This window comes from Bison bison, unplaced genomic scaffold (genome assembly GCF_000754665.1).
Source record: "Bison bison bison isolate TAMUID 2011002044 unplaced genomic scaffold, Bison_UMD1.0 scf7180017864379, whole genome shotgun sequence".
NCBI classification, from domain to species: domain Eukaryota; kingdom Metazoa; phylum Chordata; class Mammalia; order Artiodactyla; family Bovidae; genus Bison; species Bison bison.
The window spans coordinates 11,996,325-12,015,631 of NW_011494951.1; the positions used below are offsets into that span (position 1 = coordinate 11,996,325).

Sequence of the window (19,307 nt, forward strand, 5' to 3'; positions counted from 1 at the left end):
GCTTAAAGCTCAACATTCAGAAAACGAAGATCATGGCATCCTGTCCCATCACTTCATGGGGAATAGATGAGGAAAGATTGGAAAGTGTCAGACTTTATTTTGGGGGGCTCCAAAATCACTGCAGATGGTGATTGCAGCCATGAAATTAAAAGACGCTTACTCCTTGGAAGGAAACTTATGACCAACCTAGATAGCATATTCAAAAGCAGAGGCATTACTTTGCCAACAAAGGTCCGTTTAATCAAGGCTATGGTTTTTCCTGTGGTCATGTATGGATGTAAGAGTTGGACTGTGAAGAAGGATGAGCACCAAAGAATTGATGCTTTAGAACTGTGGGGTTGGAGAAGACTCTTGAGAGTCCTTTGGACTGCAAGAAGATCCAACCAGTCCATTTTGAAGGAGATCGGCCCTGGGATTTCTTTGGAAGGAATGATGCTAAAGCTGAAACTCCAGTACTTTGGGCACCTCATGCGAAGAGTTGACTCATTGGAAAAGACCCTGATGCTGGGAGGGATTGGGGGCAGGAGGAGAAGGGAACGACAGAAGATGAGATGGCTGGATGGCATCACCAACTCGATGGACATGAGTTTGGGTAAACTCCGGGATTTGATGATGGACAGGGAGGCCTAGCGTGCTGCGATTCATGGGGTCGCAAAGAGTCGGACACCACTGAGCGACTGAACTGATCTTACCAACGCCTGCCTACAGTGATTTAAAAAAAAATAACAAGGGACAGTATCCTAGTGCTCTTACGCAAGGGGGTGTAGCTCAGTGGTAGAGCGCGTGCTTAGCATGCACGAGGCCCTGGGTTCAATCCCCAGCACCTCCACAAGTTCCGTGCGCCTCCCACACTGTTGAGGTTCTACCCCCGCGGGGTTTCTGTGCGTACACCTTTTTAACTTGTGTAACATTTAATCGGAGAAGGCGATGGCGCCCCATTCCAGTACTCTTGCCTGGAAAATCCCATGGGCGGAGGAGCCTGGTAGGGTGCAGTCCACGGGGTCGCGAAGAGTCGGACACGACTGAGCGACTTCACTTTCACTTTTCACTTTCATGCATTGGAGAAGGAAATGGCAACCCACTCCAGTGTTCTTGCCTGGAGGATCCCAGGGACGGGGAAGCCTGGGGGGCTGCCGTCTATGGGGTCGCACAGAGTCGGACACGACTGAAGCGACTTAGCAGCAACATTTAATCATGGGGCTTGACATTCCTTGGATCTCCCAATCAGGTTACTTCAGTGCAATAAAAGCCAGGAACCAAGTGACCTTGAAGTACAAGAACGGCTCGCTCAGAATCGGTCTCCTTGAAGGCGGAGGACCAAGCACGCTATGCACGGTCCATTCTTCTTAACTTCATTTTTTTACTAAGAAAAGAAAGTCGCTCAGTCATGTCCGACTCTTTGCGACCCCATGGACTGTAGCCCACCAGGCTCTTCCATCCATGGGTTTTTCCAGGCAAGAGTACTGGAGTGGGTTGCCATTCCCTTCTCCAGGGGATCTTCCCAACCCAGGGATCGAATCTCAGTATCCCGGATTGTAGAAGTAGGGAAGAAGAAAAACACTGAAAGAGAAAGCGGAAAGGGGCCTTTGGAAAAATTCCTTTAGATTACTCCCCGCCCCTGCCCCAACACCCCCTCGGCTGTGCGTGTGTCAATGAACAGACTTCAGGATCCAGAGAAAATTTTCCTTTTCGACCTTCTTTTCCCACTTGCCCATACACTCTCGCCACACACTGAACTTTGGTTGGGCAGCAAAATGTCGGTTGAATCATCAGTCATGGAGCGCTGTGCTCCCAGGGTTTTTTTCGGTGAAAGAGTATTTAAGATACTGTCCATGGGAAAGAGACTTCTCACGAAACTTAGAGGCTTCCAAAATCCATGGTTGAAAAAAGTTATTTCCGTGTTGGAAAGAGCAGCTAGTCCTTCTCAAAGCGAGTCTTAGGCAATATGGGTTGGGCCTTTCTGTGGCACAAACGTTTTTAAGCCGCCTCCCTTAGGAGGAAGAGAACCTTCTGGTTTCCTGCACCCCTAGAGGGAGCAGAAGACACAGAGGCAACACAGGTGCAAATTACCTCCCGGGTCAACCAAATAGTGGGCGTAGTAAAGACGTAGTCCCAAGCTTTCTTTGGCCCCTTCCTCTTTTCTGTCTCCCCAACCACAGCCACCGGCCTCCCCACACCCCTCCTCAACCCCCATCTTCATCACCTACTGCTCCACCTTCTCCTTCACTTTACCTGCCCTCCTGCCCTTTTCTTTCCGCTTCGCCGCTTTCTCCTGGCTACTTGTTTCCCCGCAGCTCACGTCAGTTCCCGCAGCTCCACTATCTCGGCTGTTGTTCAGTCGCGTCTGACTCTTCGACCCCAGGGACTGTAACATGTCAGGCTTCCCTATCCATCACCAACTCCCCGAGCTTGCTCCAACTCATGTCCACGGAGTCGGTGATGCCCTCCAACCATCTCATCCTCTGTCGTCCCCTTTTCCTGCCTTCAATCTTTCCCAGCATCAGGGTCTTTTCAAATGAGTCAGTTCTTCACATCAGATAGCCGAAGTATTGGAGCTTCAGCTTCAGCATCAGTCCTTCCAATGAACGTTCAGGATTGATTTCCTTTGGGATTGACTGGTTTGATATCCTTGCAGTCCAAGGGACTCTCAAGAGTTTTATCTAATACCACGGTTCAAAAGTTCAAACTGTTAACTGTCTGGGTTAACAGTTCTCAAACCTAGATAAGCAACAAAATAATCACCTGCACCCCTATCCCATGATTCTTTGAGCTCAGGGGCCATAAGGTAGAGATGGGAATACATATATTTATGAAGTCATCCCACAGTTCCCAGGTTTGGGAACCATTGTATTCTAGTCTAAAACTGTTTATCTCTGTGTTAGTGGGTCTCTTCAGGCTGCCTATATTATTCACCAACTTAGTTTTACAAGTCATCTCACTTTGGGGACTTCCCTGGTGATCCAGGAGCTAGGACTCTCTACTCCCAGTGCAGGGGGGCCAGGTTCCATCCCTGGTCAGGGAACTAGGTCCCATCTGCATGCTGCAATTAAGACCCAAGCAGATAAGAAACAACTTTTTTAAAAGGGTTTATTTTAGGGACTTTCCAGAGCCAACTGAGCTTCACTCAGGCTTTTTTTTTTTGGAAGGGGAGGAGCAAGGGAGGAATAAAAGCGTTGATATATAATTGATTCCAGTATTCAGAAAAATACAGATTTGCCTTGTGAGAAAAAGCGAAAGAGGAGACACATGATCTAGAATTACTCCTAACGCTCATATTTGGTCACCACAGATTTTGGCAACAGGAGGAAAGCATCTATTCAGTATACCTCTGGGATGACTGAGGTTCGAGTATATGTCCAAGAGCATTGGGTGGGGGTGGAAAAGTTGTTATAGAAGTTAATTCTCTTAGCCTTTCTTGCTCAGCCTCTGAAATATTAATACCCCTCTTATGCATATTTGTGGATCTCAGAAACAAAACTGGCGAAGTCCCCAAGACAAAGCCACTGACCCAATTTTGCCGGGCTCCGGAGTTTGTTAGAGAGACTGTTTGCAGCAACATATACTTAGTGTTTTTTATTTGGAAACCGTTTTCTCTTTCCATCTGGATCTAAATTCCCCAGGAAACTTTTCAGGTTCTGCTCTTTTTTACCTTTCTTCTAGCATTTCCAGTTGGGGTTCATAGCCAGAAGCATTGGAGGTACAGGCCCCTTGATGTGATGATGTGGAAAATCTGCCATCCGGAGGAGGTTACCAAGAGAAGGAGCAACACATTCAGAGTTCCAGCTGAGGGCACTTGAGTTAACATGGGCATGCATATCATGGCTGAGGTTTCACAGTACTAGGGTTCAGATACTCCCTTCTCCTGGAAACATGCATCCAAAATATGGATTCTCTCATGGGTTACAGTGACCAGAGTGTTCTTTATGGGAACTTCTGATGTCTCATGGCTTTTGACAGCTGCCTGAGAGATTCACTAAGGGAGTAGAAGGGCTGCACGCCAAATAGAGTGAGGATAATGAAGAGCAAAAGGAAAAATACTCTGAGAATCCATGGTTGGCAAAATGGAAAAAGGTGGCCTAAGCTATTTTTCACTCTTTTGTCTACTCGCCCGTATCAGGAGTCTAGAGAATGAAAGAAAAAGAGAAAAAAAGAGAAAGAAAACTTATTCATTGAATCTTTGCCCTGAAATGGTTTAGACAGCAGCATTGCAACATACTTGAGTGGAGACAGCCCAGAGATGGCCCTGGTGGGAAGGGGCTTTGTGGCTTGGCTGGTTTGAGCATCTGTCCAGGGTTTGAATCCAGAGGAAGCTGAGCTTCTGACAGATTCCTGCTTTCTTGTGATCTTGAATGAACTAGGAGTCAGCTTTTAGTTTCTCCAAATAAGGGAAATTAGACACTATTTAAAAAATGTTGACTTCATGTTTTAGAAAGCCGTCTTCTAATACAAAAGTTATCTTGCAAAGTCTTTGGTAAAGAAATATGGAACAATTTTTGTACATTCACCCAACACTCAACTAGCACAGAAAACGAAGTGCAGAGCAATGATATTCAGTAGTTTGTGCTGATTTCTAAATAAGTGGTTTCTGTTTGCTTGTTTTGTTAAATACAAGCAACTTATATATCTCTTCTTATTTTCACCCAAACACCTTTGGCCACATCTGGGATGTCAGTATGGTGTTACATGAGGTGTTGTTAATTCATTTAATAACAAGAACAGAAAAGTGAAGTTCAGTGAGGAAATGTAAAAGGTAAGGAATCTAAATCTGCTGTTTGCAAGGTTTCTGAGATTTTACTTTAGTTAGGTGTTTTGGTTGAGGGGGTGGTGGGGAGTTAGAGAGTGTCTTCTAGTACACATTTTGTGTAAATTTCCTGTGGAAGTCGATTTAATATGGAATAAAATGAGCGTGAGCTAGTTCTTTCAAATCATGTTTTAAACGTTTGCATGGCAAAGGTTTTGCTAAGTGCCACCTCACCTTGGGCCAACTTCCACTCACTCACCAAGAAATACTAGAGGTCTGTTGCCTTGCACCCTGTCTCGGATTCTTTGCAGCCCAGGCAGGAGTGGCAGGGTGTGGGCACAGCGGTGGGAGCTGGGGAAAGAAAGGCATAAGGAAACCAGAGGAAAGCTTTTCTGTTCCTCCCCTCTTAGACCAGCCAGTGCTCAAAAACTAAGAAAACTTCGAGGAACTGCTTAATTGTTCTTATTTCCTTCCTTTCCCCATCCTGCCATTTAGGGATCCTTTCAAATGGGGCCCAAAATGAATGGGTCAGTTGATACGACTGCAGACTTGGTGCTTCTGACAGAGGAGATGCCGATGAGGGTGGTTCCTTTTTTTCTTCTCTTCCTTCTTTTTTTCTTCTCTTCCTTCTTTTTTTTCCTTCTGTGAAAGCCCGCGTTGGATGGCACCAAGGTCCTTGGAGTAGAAATGGTGTAATATTAAAGGGAATCCATTGGACTACATTAAAAAAAGAAAAAAAAAAAAGAGGCAAAGGAACGCGACAAAATAACGCAGATGGAGGAGCCGGGGGTTGAACCCGGGGCCTCGTACATGCGAAGCACGCGCTCTACCACTGAGCTACACCCCCTGCTATTGAGGCGCTTTGGGGGGGTCATTTATAAAATATTACTTTTCTTTTGATATTGGATTTATTTTCTGGTGGAGAAAATCCATTGGGTTTAATTCCACCGCTTGTGAACTTACTAGCGGCTTCAGTAAAGTTATAGTCCGATTGACGGAGTTTCTAGAGTCTAGGACTTTCCCACTCCTAGGGAAAGTTACCCTGCTCCAAGGTTCACACAGAGGAAATAAGTGACAATTGCTTTCTTTCACCAGAAGAAGTCACAGATTTCCAACACAAATTTTCAGCAGTACCGGCTCAGACAAAGTGCTTTACAGAGGTAGCCGAACTGAACGCCACACCAGGTAGGGTGGGATGCTCTGCCAATGTCCTTTTCCCAGCTGACTCGCATTTTTCCCTCACGCACTACCACGTGTTCTGAGACTGTCTTCAATTCTGATTTTAAGCCAGGGGTCCCGCACTTCTTGAGGGCTGTTCTCAAAGGACTTGGGTGGGGGGAAGCTTTAAGGTTCTATCAATTTAAAAACAACAACAAAAACTGACAAGGAATATTCCCTGGAGGCCCAGTAGCTAGGACTCAGTGCTTTCGCTGCTGAAGACGCGGGGTTTAGCCCTGGTGGGGGAGTTAAGATATCCTAGATATCCTAGGGCGGCCAAACGGAGAAGGCGATGGCACCACACTCCACTACTCTTGCCTGGAATATCCCATGGACGGAGGAGCCCGGTAGGCTGCAGTCCATGGGGTCGCTAGAGTCGAACAAGACTGAGCGACTTCCCTTTCACTTTTCACTTTCATGCATTGGAGAAGGAAATGGCAACCCACTCCAGTGTTCTTGCCTGGAGAATCCCAGGGACGGGGGAGCCTGGTGGGCTGCCATCTATGGGGTCACACAGAGTCGGACACGACTGAAATGACTTAGCAGCAGTAGTAGCCGGGCAGCCAAAAACAATAACAACAAAAAGCACTGACATTTTTCTAGTCTGGGGGAAGAGAGGGCAAACGCAGGGTGGTGAAACAAGATTGGGGAACCTAGCAAACTGTCAAACTGGTTTCCCTGAGAGAACCCATTATCATAATGCGAAAACCTACCACAGACATAGATACTTTTAAAAAAGAACCCTAGAAATCTTCAGAACACGACAATTCGAGGCGGTCCTCGAATTGGAAAGCAAAGCAGATAGAAGTGACGGTGCAGGAAAGAGCAGAGTAATCGCTCTTTTTTCACTGGGGTTATTTCAGCTTCCAAAACAAGTCCGAAACCTTATACTGAACATCTTTATCGTGATGTTCCGTATGATTTTGACGGAAGTAACCCAGGAAGCTTTTCATTTAATCGCTTGAAAATACTGGACAAAGTATTTATTGGTGAAGGCAGGGACGATGGAAGCACTCGATTCTGATTTTTCTTGTTTTAGCCTTCTAAGCCCTTTTCTTGAGCAAGTGAATTCAGAAGCGTTTGTATCAGGGAGACATGTTACAGGAAGGAGAATTTGTTTTGACACAAACTATGGGCTTTTCAAACCATGGGAAAAGATTCCAGATTTTAGTCCAAACCTTTAAAGCTCTTCCAAACTGAGCTATGTTGACCAAGTCTCTACTGTCATTACTAATAATTTTCTCTACTTAAGGTCTGAAAAGCATGACATTCCTTGAGAGATGTTGTTGCCTTGTTCCCTCACTTTGAGAAAGTTGGGGTTTGATATCCTGCCAGCTTTGGTAATTTCAACTACTAGCAACAATCCATGTGAGAGGGAAATGGGAGGAGAGAAAAATCAGTGGGTAGGTTTTCTGTTTCTCAGCCTTCAGTCTTTCAATTGACACAGACACGGCTGAGAATACAAAGGAATCCATTAGCAAAAATTGACTATGAGCCTCTTTCCCTTCCCTTTGTATCCTTTTTTTTCCTGTTCCTTGGTAAACTGTGATATATAACAAAAGGGGGCATGGGCTCACTGTCTTATTTCCTCTTATCTTACTTGTGCTGATGCAGTTAGGTTGATAGATGTCAGAGTCATAGAGTTGAAGTAGATCAGCTTAAGGGCAATCCTTTGGGTAATGGATTTACTTTGGATGTGAACAAGGGGTAAAAATGATAAAAGAAAAATTTTTAAATGGGGAAAGGTGGATGTATTCTTGAAATACGGTATTGATGAGGAAAGGAAAAAGCAATAATGGAGTCTAAGATTCCCTGGACTCCCCTACATGCTTAGCTTATGTTCTGTTAGTAAGCTACATACAACATAGACCCTATACTTCAGTAATCTTCTGTAACTGATGATTGCCTGATTCTTATTGAGGAGTCATTTTTATTTTTCCCCTACACTGTTTCCAACTTTTATACAGAAGCCAGATGGAACTTGGCTTTCTTCCAGGAATGTCTTCAGAGCACATTAGGGTGTTGCTCCACTTCTCACATCCTGCTGTTGGCTTTGACTGGATTCTGAGAAGCAGGGTCTTGAGGGGACAAATCCAGGGCTGCAATAGAATGATGAGAAAGCATAAATGTATACAATTCAGCGATGTTTTGCTCTGTCCTAATTGAAACAAGAAGGCAACTTTCAAGGTTCTTAAGGATCAGCTAGATAAATAAAACAGTGATTTGGATGATGAAAGGCAAGGGAGAAACTTGGTGGACGCTGATAGACTAATACAGGATTAGGGCTCTTTTTGAAGTCCAACACTTAGGAAGACTTGCAAGTAGATTGGTTTATGCAGATATGGATGTGTTTCACAAAGCTAGTAAAAATAGAGAAAGTGGTGGGAATTCTGTTTGTTGTTATTATTGGTTTTGTTGATTTATTTTTGCATAAGGAACATAAGGTGGGACAATAAAGGGGAAATAAAGTTGAGTTGGGGTTTGTACATAACATATTTTAAATGCCTACAAGATAGCCTCTTGAGGATGTCTACCTACAAGTATTATATATATAACCTGAAGCTGGAATTCTGTGGACATCTCTGAACCTCAGGTTCAGACATCTATGTGGCTAGGAGTAGATGGCCCCCCAAAGCAGGTAGAGTGAGAACTTAAAGCTACACATTAAGACATGGAGGTAATGGAATTTCCCTAGCAGTTCAGCAGTTAAGACTGCTTCCACTGCAGGGGCTACAGGTTTGAACCATCATGACATGGCTGAAAAAAGTTCTAATAGATAAGGAGGTTATTATTAATACATGAGATTGCATCTAGGTTGATCTCATTCTTTTTTTGGTTTAAACTGGTTACTGCTGTCCTAATTTTTCCTTAGAAGAAGACCAATAAAAGTCCCATTTTCTACCATCAGCTTCCAGGTAAAGTGATTATTTCTGCAGAAGCTGCACATCTCTTAAGCCATCTGTAAAAGAAAACAACATCAATTCCACCAGTCCCCAAAGGACAACTTTGAGCAGAAATACTGTTCATGGGCTCTGGTTTATTGAAAGGGAATGTCTCCTGCCCCAACAGCACATACCTGCTGCTGAGCATCTGCTTCTCAACTCTTCGAGAATTCAGTGGAAAGGATGGGAAGGAAACAGAGAGATGGTTGACATTGTAGAAGCCAAGACCTCTCTGTTACTTGAGTTTATTTTAAAGTCAGGTGTTCTCTAATGGCAGAGGAGGAACATCATTTTGTTTCCAAAATCAAAGCAGGTCAGTGGTGGAGCTTTCTTTGTCTTTTCCCAGGCTCTTACTGGAGAAACAGGAGCCCTTGTTGGAATTCATGTGTTCTCTTCCAGGTATATGATAAAAGTTCAGGAATAATTGTCTATCTAAGGCATTCGGTTTGCAGTCCAAAGTGTTTTCTCCAGGAGTGGTTGGAATCCTGCTCACAGCACCGGCATTTTTTTTCATGACTACTATCTTTAGGATTATTCAGGCTAACTAAATTGCACATGAGTTTCTTTCCACTCCCTTCCCCCCATCTTACATTGGATCTTCTTTCTCTTAAGTTGTATTGTTAAGATAGTCCAGGTGAAAAAGCTGGTTAAATTGGTGACATTCCTGGATGTGGAATAAGACTATTCTTTTTTTGTTTTTTTTTTCTCTCTTGTTTCTTCCTTCTGCTGTTCTAGCAACAATATTTACTTTCCATGTGAGGGGGGGAAAGTAAGGAAAGGTGGAAAAGTAGGAGAGCAGAGTGCGCAGGACTGAAGGAACATATATAATGTACATTGAAGAGCAGGGGGAAAAGATGGAGATGCCGGGGGTCGAACCCGGGGCCTCATACATGCAAAGCATGCGCTCTACCACTGAGCTACATCCCCCTGTAACAACCCTCCCTTATTTCCATATATTAGGAAATAAACCCATTTTCTATATTCTTTGGCAAGACTTTTGTCAGAATATCTATTCTGCTAACTCGGAGACTTCTACAATTTTTAAATCAGTTTTTTGATGAATGGCTTTTGCCCAAGAATAGTAAATTCTGAATCCAAACTGTTGCTGTTCCTGCTCTTAGCTTCTTCTCAGCCAGGTCAGACCTAGGCCAAAAGACTATGGCAGAGTAGATGGACTAGCGTAAAAGACAGCAACCCATTCACTAGAAATCATCACCAGGAAGCAGAAAACTGATCCCACATCAACAAAAATTAATCCCTTTCTCAGCATCTTTGAAGATTATGCAAGAATGAACAAAAAGAAGAAAAAAATAAGGAACTCTAAGAAATTAAAAATATATATTTTCCTGTAATATTCTGAGCCGTGTCAGAGGAGCAGAAAATTTTCCAACGAATCCCTATGACTTTCCTGTTTCTCACCTTCTCCTACCATCCCACATCGCCAGGAATTGAATGCAAGTGTCATACACAGAAGACATTCCAAACTTTTTGGGTGGGTAAATATTGTGGACCATTAACAACACTTGAGAAGCCTGAAACATTCTAAAAATGGGTAGAAAAACAATCTCAATTTTGAAAAAACAGATGTTTTGGAAAACTCACTTCCGGGGAGCCGAAATAGCTCAGTTGGGAGAGCGTTAGACTGAAGATCTAAAGGTCCCTGGTTCGATCCCGGGTTTCGGCAACCTGAGCGTTTTAGTTGTATCTGAAAGGACAAAACCATTCTAAAACCTCCCGATCTTGTACTTGACGTCCGATGAGCTTGAGCAAGGGAAATGCTTCTCCTTTGTGTGCACAGCGATTGCAACGCTCTGTGGGTTTTGGTGTGCAAGATGGATAGTGAAGTTCATGCTTATAATTTATGATGCTAATTTTGCTTAATTATAGCGACATCAAGTAACAAATTTTAAAATACCATAAAAGGTCGAAAGAGTGAAGAAAAAATAAAGCTAAATTTGTTTTACTATCTTTGCTGATAACTTTCCCCTGTTTTTTGAGTAGGGGAACCTATATTTTCATTTTGCTCTTGTCCCATACATATGTACCAGGCCCTAACTTTTACATGAAATTAGGGTTGGAGTACCTGAGATAACATTGCAAGAAAAATCCCGAGGCAAGATGTGGTTTGCATATCCAAAAGGAAACATCAAGAAAATAGGCAGTGTACTAAAATCATGGTCCTGCGCTTTGCTTTCTTAATATATTCTGGGATCGTGCGAATGTACCAAAATCAGTTCCATTTTGTTTCCAAAACCTCTGGAAACTACCTATTATGTCCAAAGCTGGAGGGTGGAAGGAGATTGAAGGTAGGGGGAAAAAACCTGCCAAAACCGAATTTTAAGAGCAAAAGGTATACCTGGAGAAACGTCCAGGTCATCACCAGGAAGGCCCCGCTGGGATTCGAACCCAGGATCTCCTGTTTACTAGACAGGCGCTTTAACCAACTAAGCCACGGAGCCCACGTTATAACCCATATCTGGTTTTCTTCTGGCAGAGAATGCTTACGTATTAGTGTATTTCAGAATAGGGTCTGAGGTGAGTACGATATATTCGTCTCTTTTTAAGAAGACGGAGGGGAAGAAGGGAGAGGGGAAATACGAGTTTAAGATTTTTTTTTTTTAATTTTTAATGTAATCCTAAGTCATTTTATCTTCTGTTCTACTTTGCAGTTTCATTCCGACCTTTCTTACCTGTGCAAGATCCCTTTCTCTGGAAAATATATATGAAAATATATCAGTATTACTTGATATATGCTTAATATATTATTAATAGATAAAATTTAAATATATTAACATTAATGTTATGATAATAGCAAAGTCAACCATAAGCAACCTTCCAAGGTTGAGAGAAAAATTACTTAAATGCTATAGACTAACGTCAATAGCACCCAGACCTGGAAAATAGCTTGAGAACTTGATGAAAGTATAGATTCTTGGACCCATCACGCAACTCCTGAATGAAGTAAAAATAAGGCAGGAATCTTTGTAATTTAAAAACTTCTTCAGATTATATTGATGGCCAGATAGGTTAAAGAACTGCAATTGATCAAGAAGGTAGAGTGAGTTCAAATAAGGCAACCTGGTGACAAGTTTCATCTGGAAAAGGTAGGTTAGGAAAGGGGGAGGTTGGGCAGAAAGACTCCTGGAGTCTTGAAGAAAGGCAGGCAACAGAAGCTGGGGGATTTACCACAGTATATCACATTTACAATAACCAGGCTTGGCTTAGAAACAATAGTAATGAGACAGTTTGAGAGAGAGAATTACAAAATTTTGAGCAGGGGGGGAAATGATGATAACTTGCACATGATGAAAATGGAATAAAGAACTTTGATTCCAGAAGTTTAGCGCTAACTTCCTTGGATAGTAACCACCAGTATTCAAAGCTTGGTAAAGGTTCCATAAAACTTTTTTATATTGGATCTATTACACAGATATCAGATTCTAAAACTGTCAGTTCAGTTCAGTTCAGCCGCTCAATTGTGTCCGACTCTTTGCAACCCCATGGACTGCAGCACGCCAAGCCTCCCTGTCCATCACCAACTCCCCCAGCTTGCTCAAACTCATGTCCAACCAGTCAGTGAGGCCATCCAACTATCTCATCCTCTGTCGTCCCCTTCTCCTGCCTTCAATCTCTCCCAGTATCAGGGTCTTTTCCAGTGAGTCAGTTCTTCACATCAGGTAGCCAAAGTATTGGAGTTTTAACTTCAGCATCGGTCCCTCCAATGAATATTCAGGACTGATTTCCTTTAGGATTGACTGGTTTGATCTCCTTGTCAGTGAGGTATTATAATTCATTCTGTTGGCATCTTCTTTATCTGGCCAGAGAATTGTCTTTTTTTTTTTAAGTTAGCTGATTTGTTTTCTTAGAATTTTGTAACAGAAAGTGTAGTTTTCAACAGTTTCTTGCCTTGACATGAATGAATGAGCTCAACTCCACTGGGAGTCCTGGAGTGGAGTCCCACGTGGGCTGCTCTATCACATTCTGAGTTTGTTCTCAGTTCTTGCTACAGGCTTCATATCTTGTGAGTTTTGTTCCAAATAGAATCAGAACAAAACTTCATATCTGTACCTATTCTTTGTTATCCTTTGAAGGAGTGAAAATTTTAAGAGCAAATATGGGATGGCAGAGTAGGGTTGGCAGTGAGAACAGATCCATCCAATTCCTTTCCCTCCAAGAATGCAATAACAGGAAAGATGAAACAGAAATTAGAAAGAATAAAATTAAACAGCTGAAATCTCCGAGATGGGATCACTTTTTTCTATGCAGCTGATGATGGCCATTCTCCCACTCTGCAAAACCTTCTGCCTTTAGCTCCTGACTTTGCTAGTGTTTTCTGTGTGATTTTCTGAGGTGTACCAGGCAAGGTTTCCTTAATATATGTATATATGATGACAAAGATTTGAAAGCGTGGAATTCCCATCCTCCTTATTTCAGTTTTCTAGACAAGTCACGTCAAAGATGGAGGACAGTGTCTGTGGTCAGAAAGCTTCTACATATGAATTAGGAAAGAGTTATTGACTAAATTTGATCATCAAACTCTAGCAACAGATCCAAGTACTCAGTTGGATCTCAGAATCTATTTCAGTCACATTAGAAAACTCTACATTCACTGATCCGAATACTCGTTTTAATAAATTGAGGTTTGGATAGCAACAGCATCCTTGTAAGAAGTGGATTTATTGTACAGTGTCTACTCATGCAGATATAACTCAGATCTATAGACTTTAATGTCTGGTGACTGTACTGAGTTGCCCTCAGTAGAGCCTGGAAGATTAGGAAAGAGTGGAAGAAAATTAGTGGGCAGGCTTTCTGCTCCTCAGTCTGCAACCTGTTTCTTGAGAAAGACAGTTGAGAAAACTGGGGTAGAAAATTGTGCATGGTCTCCTTATTTTTTTCTCTTTCCACTCTTCTTTCAATTGTTTTTGCAAGTGAATCAATAACTGGTTTGTGGTTTGGTATGATTACTGCCCTGGATGAACAGTATCTTCCTTTGTTGTCTCACTCCACCCAGCTTTCCTTGTTCTGACACAATCAGGTTTAGTCATGGATTCCAAAGCCCTTGGAGTAGAAATGCTTGAGTGCTTAAAGCAACCAACTAAATTAGATAGTCTCCCTTGAATGTGAGCAGGAAAAGATGAGTAAAGAAATGCAAAATCAAAAGTAAGAAAAAAGAGGAAAAAAAGAGAGGCTCAGACATGGTCCTTGTGCTCAGTTGTGTCTGACTCTGCAACACCATGGACTGTAGCCCACCAGTCTCCTCTGTCTATGGGATTTTCCAGACAAGAATACTGGAGTGAGTTGTCATTTCCTACTCCAGGGGATCGTCCCGATCCAGGGATAAAACCACATCTCCTGTATCTCATGTATTAGCAGTAGCACTGAGCCACTGGGAAAGCCCTCAGACTTGGAGGTAGGGGGTGGGGGAGCCTTAAACCTCAGACATCTTCCATGCTCTGTGATCTCTCCACAACTCAATTACATCCACCCAGACACGTGGCTTCCAAGAAAAATTTCATGACTAATTACCTTCCTTCCTTTTCTTGATGTCTTCGAGGACCTAATAGTTGGCAGAGTAGAGTTTAGTCTGTGCAGCTCCTTTATTTCCGAACCTCCTACTCTAAGTCTGATCTTACAGCTACATCATGAGGAGGGGCACTGCAGCACAAATGAAAGGACATAGTTACACTCAGTCTTCCCAAAGTTGATAGGCGCTAAGGGCTGCATGCCAAGGGATGTGTGAGTAGCACTTGCATCCACCAACACAGAAAAGCCCATTATGGAACATATCCTTGAGCCTTCAAATGCTCCCTCCTTCCATTTTATTCCCCTCTGCCTGCACAGACTGCAAATAAAATGGAAAAACATAACGCAGAAGGATGTGAGAAAGAGAAGTGTGCTTCCTTGAGAATTTAACTGCAGGTGGGGAAATTAGACACAAAGGATGGATTCACAATAATTACGATGAAAGGATACACCGCCAGCCCGGCACTATGTCTACAAACCTTGCAGTGACTTTTCCAAGCAGATGCTACAGCTCTGGTTCTTAAAGACACAGAAGACAGAAAGAAAAGGAGGAGGAAAACAAAGCATTCCTGAGAGCTAGCTATTACAGAGTTTTTGAGTTTTTTTCTTTTTTCCAAATGGAGTTTTCTCAGCAATGAAGAGAATGCAGAGGAGATTTGCAACTAGGACAAAATCTACCAAATGAATTAATTGATTATATATCCAGTAGCTAGGTGTATGTTTGGGTGGTTCATTACTTGAGCTTTTAAAGTTTTAGTTAAGGAAACAGTGTTCAAATCCCTAGGGGTTCAGTATTGGAGTGTTTGCACTTATTCTCCAGTTATTGGTGGTGTCGGGATATGACTCCAGTAATTTTTAACTGGTAGAAAGCAACTGAAATCTTGTCTGCTCTTAAAGTTATGAGTATTTGCAATAGGATCCTTTACCCTAGTGGTTGGTAAACTATTGCCTGTGAGCAAAGAATGGTTTTGGAACATTTCCCGAATTTGTATGTCATCCTTGTGCAATGGGCCATGCTCCCTTTCTCTATATCTTCCCAGTTTTAATATGTGTGCTGCTGAAAGAGCAACATTTTTTTTTTATTTTAAAAGGTCGAAAAATACAGTAGTAATTCATGACACATGAACCTTATATGAAGTTCAAATTTAGGTGTTCATATATAAAGTTTTATTCAAACACAACCACCTCATTCATTTACACATCATCTATGGCTGTTTTCAGGCTAAAATGTAGAGTAGTTGTAATAGAGATGGTACACAGCACCTTTTCCCTTCCCGCTGCTGCTGTGGATACTACACATTGCAGTCACTCAGTGATGATTCCTCAAGTTTTTCAGTGTCACAGACATAATATTTTATTATTTAAAAAAATCAGCAGTAGTTACACATCATTTAAAAACAATGAAAGCTGACCTCGACAGTGAGCTCCTTTGGCTGAACCATGACACTTGTTGTCCAGTCTAAGTCATATCCGACTCTATCGTGACCCCATGCACTGCAGCATGCCAGGCTTCCCATGACACTGGGAACCATGATACTGCATCATGTCTATGCTTTAACATACTGAAGGAATTAAAGTATCATGAGCATCATCCCAGTGAGCATCTACTCCTTTCTCACAGGAAGACAAATCATCCTCGGTATTCACTAAAATACCAAAACCTGGGGTTGAACCAGGGACCTTTAAGATCTTCAGTCTAACTCTCTCCCAGCTGAGCTATTTCAATGTTTAGATTGTCAACTTTGATTTTTGGAAGGGTTCAAGTTCCTAAAGCACGGTTGGCCAATATACTTGCCCACCCAGAAAGATTGGAATATACTGTTTTCCATGTGTGTCAGTTAGATACAATTCCTGGCAGCAGGGATGAATAAGTACGAATGGAGATTTTTAAAGAGAGCTGTTAGGGAGATATTCAGTGGAAAGCCTTTCTGCTCCTCTGTATCCTGTAGACACTGTTCAGAACTAATGGAACCTATAGGCAATATTTTGGAGAATCCCTTATTTTTCTCTTGTTTTTGATCCACACTCTTACATAATCTCCAAAAATTATGAGAAATGTTATCCAGTGATGCTATAAATTTGCTAAAAGAATAGAGTATACAACAGCATTACCAGACTACTAAACACTTGTCACCATACTCCAACTGACAGGACAACAACTGTCACAAAAATTAGAAAATTTGAAATGACACATCTCATTGCAACAGTATTTCTTCACACACACACAAGAATGTTTTTAATGAAGATAAGGTTGCAATCAGGTTAGTCTCTGATTGGCTCCTTTGTAAATCTTGCAAGGAAACCCATTTACCATGGCAAAGAAATTAAAGTGTTTACTTATAGTATCCAAAAGAAATATGCCTAGAGAAAACAAACTTAAGACCACTAATCTTTGAGTAAAAATAGTTGATTGAGAATTGAGGACAGTGGAAGCAAAATCAAGAACTCATTTTAAAAAGAAGGCAAGCGCTCGCTTCGGCAGCACATATACTAAAATTGGAACGATACAGAGAAGATTAGCATGGCCCCTGCGCAAGGATGACACGCAAATTCGTGAAGCGTTCCATATTTTTGAGTGAAGTAAGCCAGAAGGAAAAACACCAATACAGTATACTAACGCATATGTATGGAATTTAGAAAGATGGTAACAATAACCCGGTGTACGAGACAGCAAAAGAGACACTGATGTATAGAACAGTCTTATGGACTCTGTGGGAGAGGGAGAGGGTGGGAAGATATGGGAGAATGGCATTGAAACATGTAAAATATCATGTAAGAAACGAGTTGCCAGTCCAGGTTCAATGCACGATACTGGATGCTTGGGGCTAGTGCACTGGGACGACCCAGAGGGATGGTATGGGGAGGGAGGAGGGAGGAGGGTGCAGGATGGGGAACACATGTATACCTGTGGCGGATTCATTTTGATATTTGGCAAAACTAATACAATTATGTAAAGTTTAAAAATAAAATAAAATAAATAAATAAAAAAATAAAAATAAAAAGAAGGCAAATGATGTGTCATTTTCATTGTCTCTTGATGAGTCAGTCTACAGATGTTACTGATGTTATTCAGCTGTTTATTCAAGGAGGCAATGTCATTTTTAAGTGACTGAAGACAGAATCTGCGTGAACATTCTATGTGGAAAAACTCCAGGTGAGACTTTTTTGTGAGAATTTGAACAAACAATTCATTACAATCTACTGCAATATGTTATAACTGGTAGTGGTGAAATTGTGAAGGGAACAGAAAAAGGTTTTAAAACTTGTGAGAAAAAATAAATAAATAAAACTTGTGAGAAAGGTAAGCCTAGTGGGCCTCTTTGAATTTTGGAGGCCAGTGGTGAAGTCAATCCTCCCAGCGGGCCTGACTTCACGCAGGGCATGCAACTGTTCATTTTATTTGGAAGGATAGCTGCAGCATAGGGATCCACACTAATTCATGACAGGTGACTAATAGTTTGGCTGACTGGTGCTTGGAAGGAAAATTGCTGAAAAGTGAGGACGGAGAGGTTTTGAGAAAGAGACAGACAGATGTGCTCAGTCACTCAGTCGTGTTCTGATTTTGCAACCCCATGAACTGTAGCCTTCCAGGCTCCTCAGACAGATGGATAGATTTTACTAAATGTGCAGAGTCTAAGCATATTTCTTTTCCATGTAAATGCTCTCCAAGAGAAACCTCCTAAGCAGGGAATCTTAATAGACAGTTGGACAAGATAACCAATTCTGTTGATGTTTGGAAGCTTAGCTTCTCCTTAGCCATCACTGTCTTTTCCCAGTGGAATTATGAAAAGAATGGCCACAGTGACAGAATGGAAGTCATGGATAGCTCAGTAACATGGACTTGCATACACCAAAATAGATCAGATTGAAGCCACTGCAAAGTGACTAAACTACCAACACACTTAAAACATAAGTAGCATTAACATCATAAAATGAAAAAAATTCAAAACAAAAAGAGTTTGGAAGGAAGATTGAATTAAAAGTTCAGTCCGTTCAGTTCGGTTCAGTTCAGTTGCTCAGTTCTGTCCACCTCTTTGTGACTCCATGGACTGCAGCACTCCAGGCCTCCTGTCCATCACCAACTCCCGGAGTTTACTCAGACTCATGTCCATCGAGTCAGTGATGCCATCCAACCATCTCATTGTCTGTCATCCCCTTCTCCTCCCGCCTTCAATCTTTACCAGCATCAGGATCTTTTCAAATGAGTCCGCTCTTCACATCAGGTGGCCAAAGTATTGGAGTTCCAGCTTCAGCATCAGTCCTTCCAATGAACATTCAGGACTGATTTCCTTTTGAATGGACTGGTTGGATCTCCTTGTAGTCCAAGGGACTCTCAAGAGTCTTCTCCAAGCCACAGTTCAAAAGGATTCAATTCTTCAGATGTTCACTTTTCTTTATAGTTCAACTCTCACTCCATTCATGGCTACTGGAAAAACCGTAGCTTTGACTAGATGAACTTTTGTTGACAAAATAATGCTTTTTAATATGCTGTCTAGGTTGGTCATAACTTTTCTTCCACGGAGCAAGTGTCTTTTAATTTCATGGTTGTAGTCACTACCTGCAGTGATTTTGGACCCAGAAAAATGAAGTCTGTCAGTTTCCATTGTTTCCCCTCTATTTTCCTTGAAATGCTGGGACCAGATGCCATGATCTTGGTTTTCTGAATGTTGAGTTTTAAGCCAACTTGTTCACTCTTCTCTTTCACTTTTACCAAGAGGCTCTTTAGTTCTTTGCTTTCTGCCATAAAGGTGGTGTCATCTGCATATCTGAGGTTATTGATATTTCTCCTGGCAATCTTGATTCCAGTTTGTGCTTCATCCAGCCTGGCATTTTGCATGATGTACTCTGCATATAAGTTAAATAAGCAGGGTGACAATATACAG

General features: G+C 42.0%; 5 non-coding genes across 5 annotated transcripts; 2 read left to right on the forward strand and 3 right to left on the reverse strand.

Moving 5' to 3' along the window:
• Positions 1 to 757: 757 nt before the first annotated feature.
• TRNAA-AGC lies at positions 758 to 829 on the forward strand. Its single transcript has one exon. It is a non-coding gene; the product is annotated as a tRNA-Ala (tRNA).
• Positions 830 to 5,516: 4,687 nt separating this feature from the next.
• On the reverse strand, positions 5,517 to 5,588 carry TRNAA-CGC. Its single transcript has one exon. It is a non-coding gene; the product is annotated as a tRNA-Ala (tRNA).
• A 4,168-nt stretch (positions 5,589 to 9,756) lies between these two features.
• Positions 9,757 to 9,828, reverse strand: TRNAA-UGC. Its single transcript has one exon. It is a non-coding gene; the product is annotated as a tRNA-Ala (tRNA).
• Positions 9,829 to 10,512: 684 nt separating this feature from the next.
• TRNAF-GAA lies at positions 10,513 to 10,585 on the forward strand. Its single transcript has one exon. It is a non-coding gene; the product is annotated as a tRNA-Phe (tRNA).
• Positions 10,586 to 11,286: 701 nt separating this feature from the next.
• On the reverse strand, positions 11,287 to 11,360 carry TRNAT-AGU. Its single transcript has one exon. It is a non-coding gene; the product is annotated as a tRNA-Thr (tRNA).
• Between the last annotated feature and the right edge of the window lie 7,947 nt (positions 11,361 to 19,307).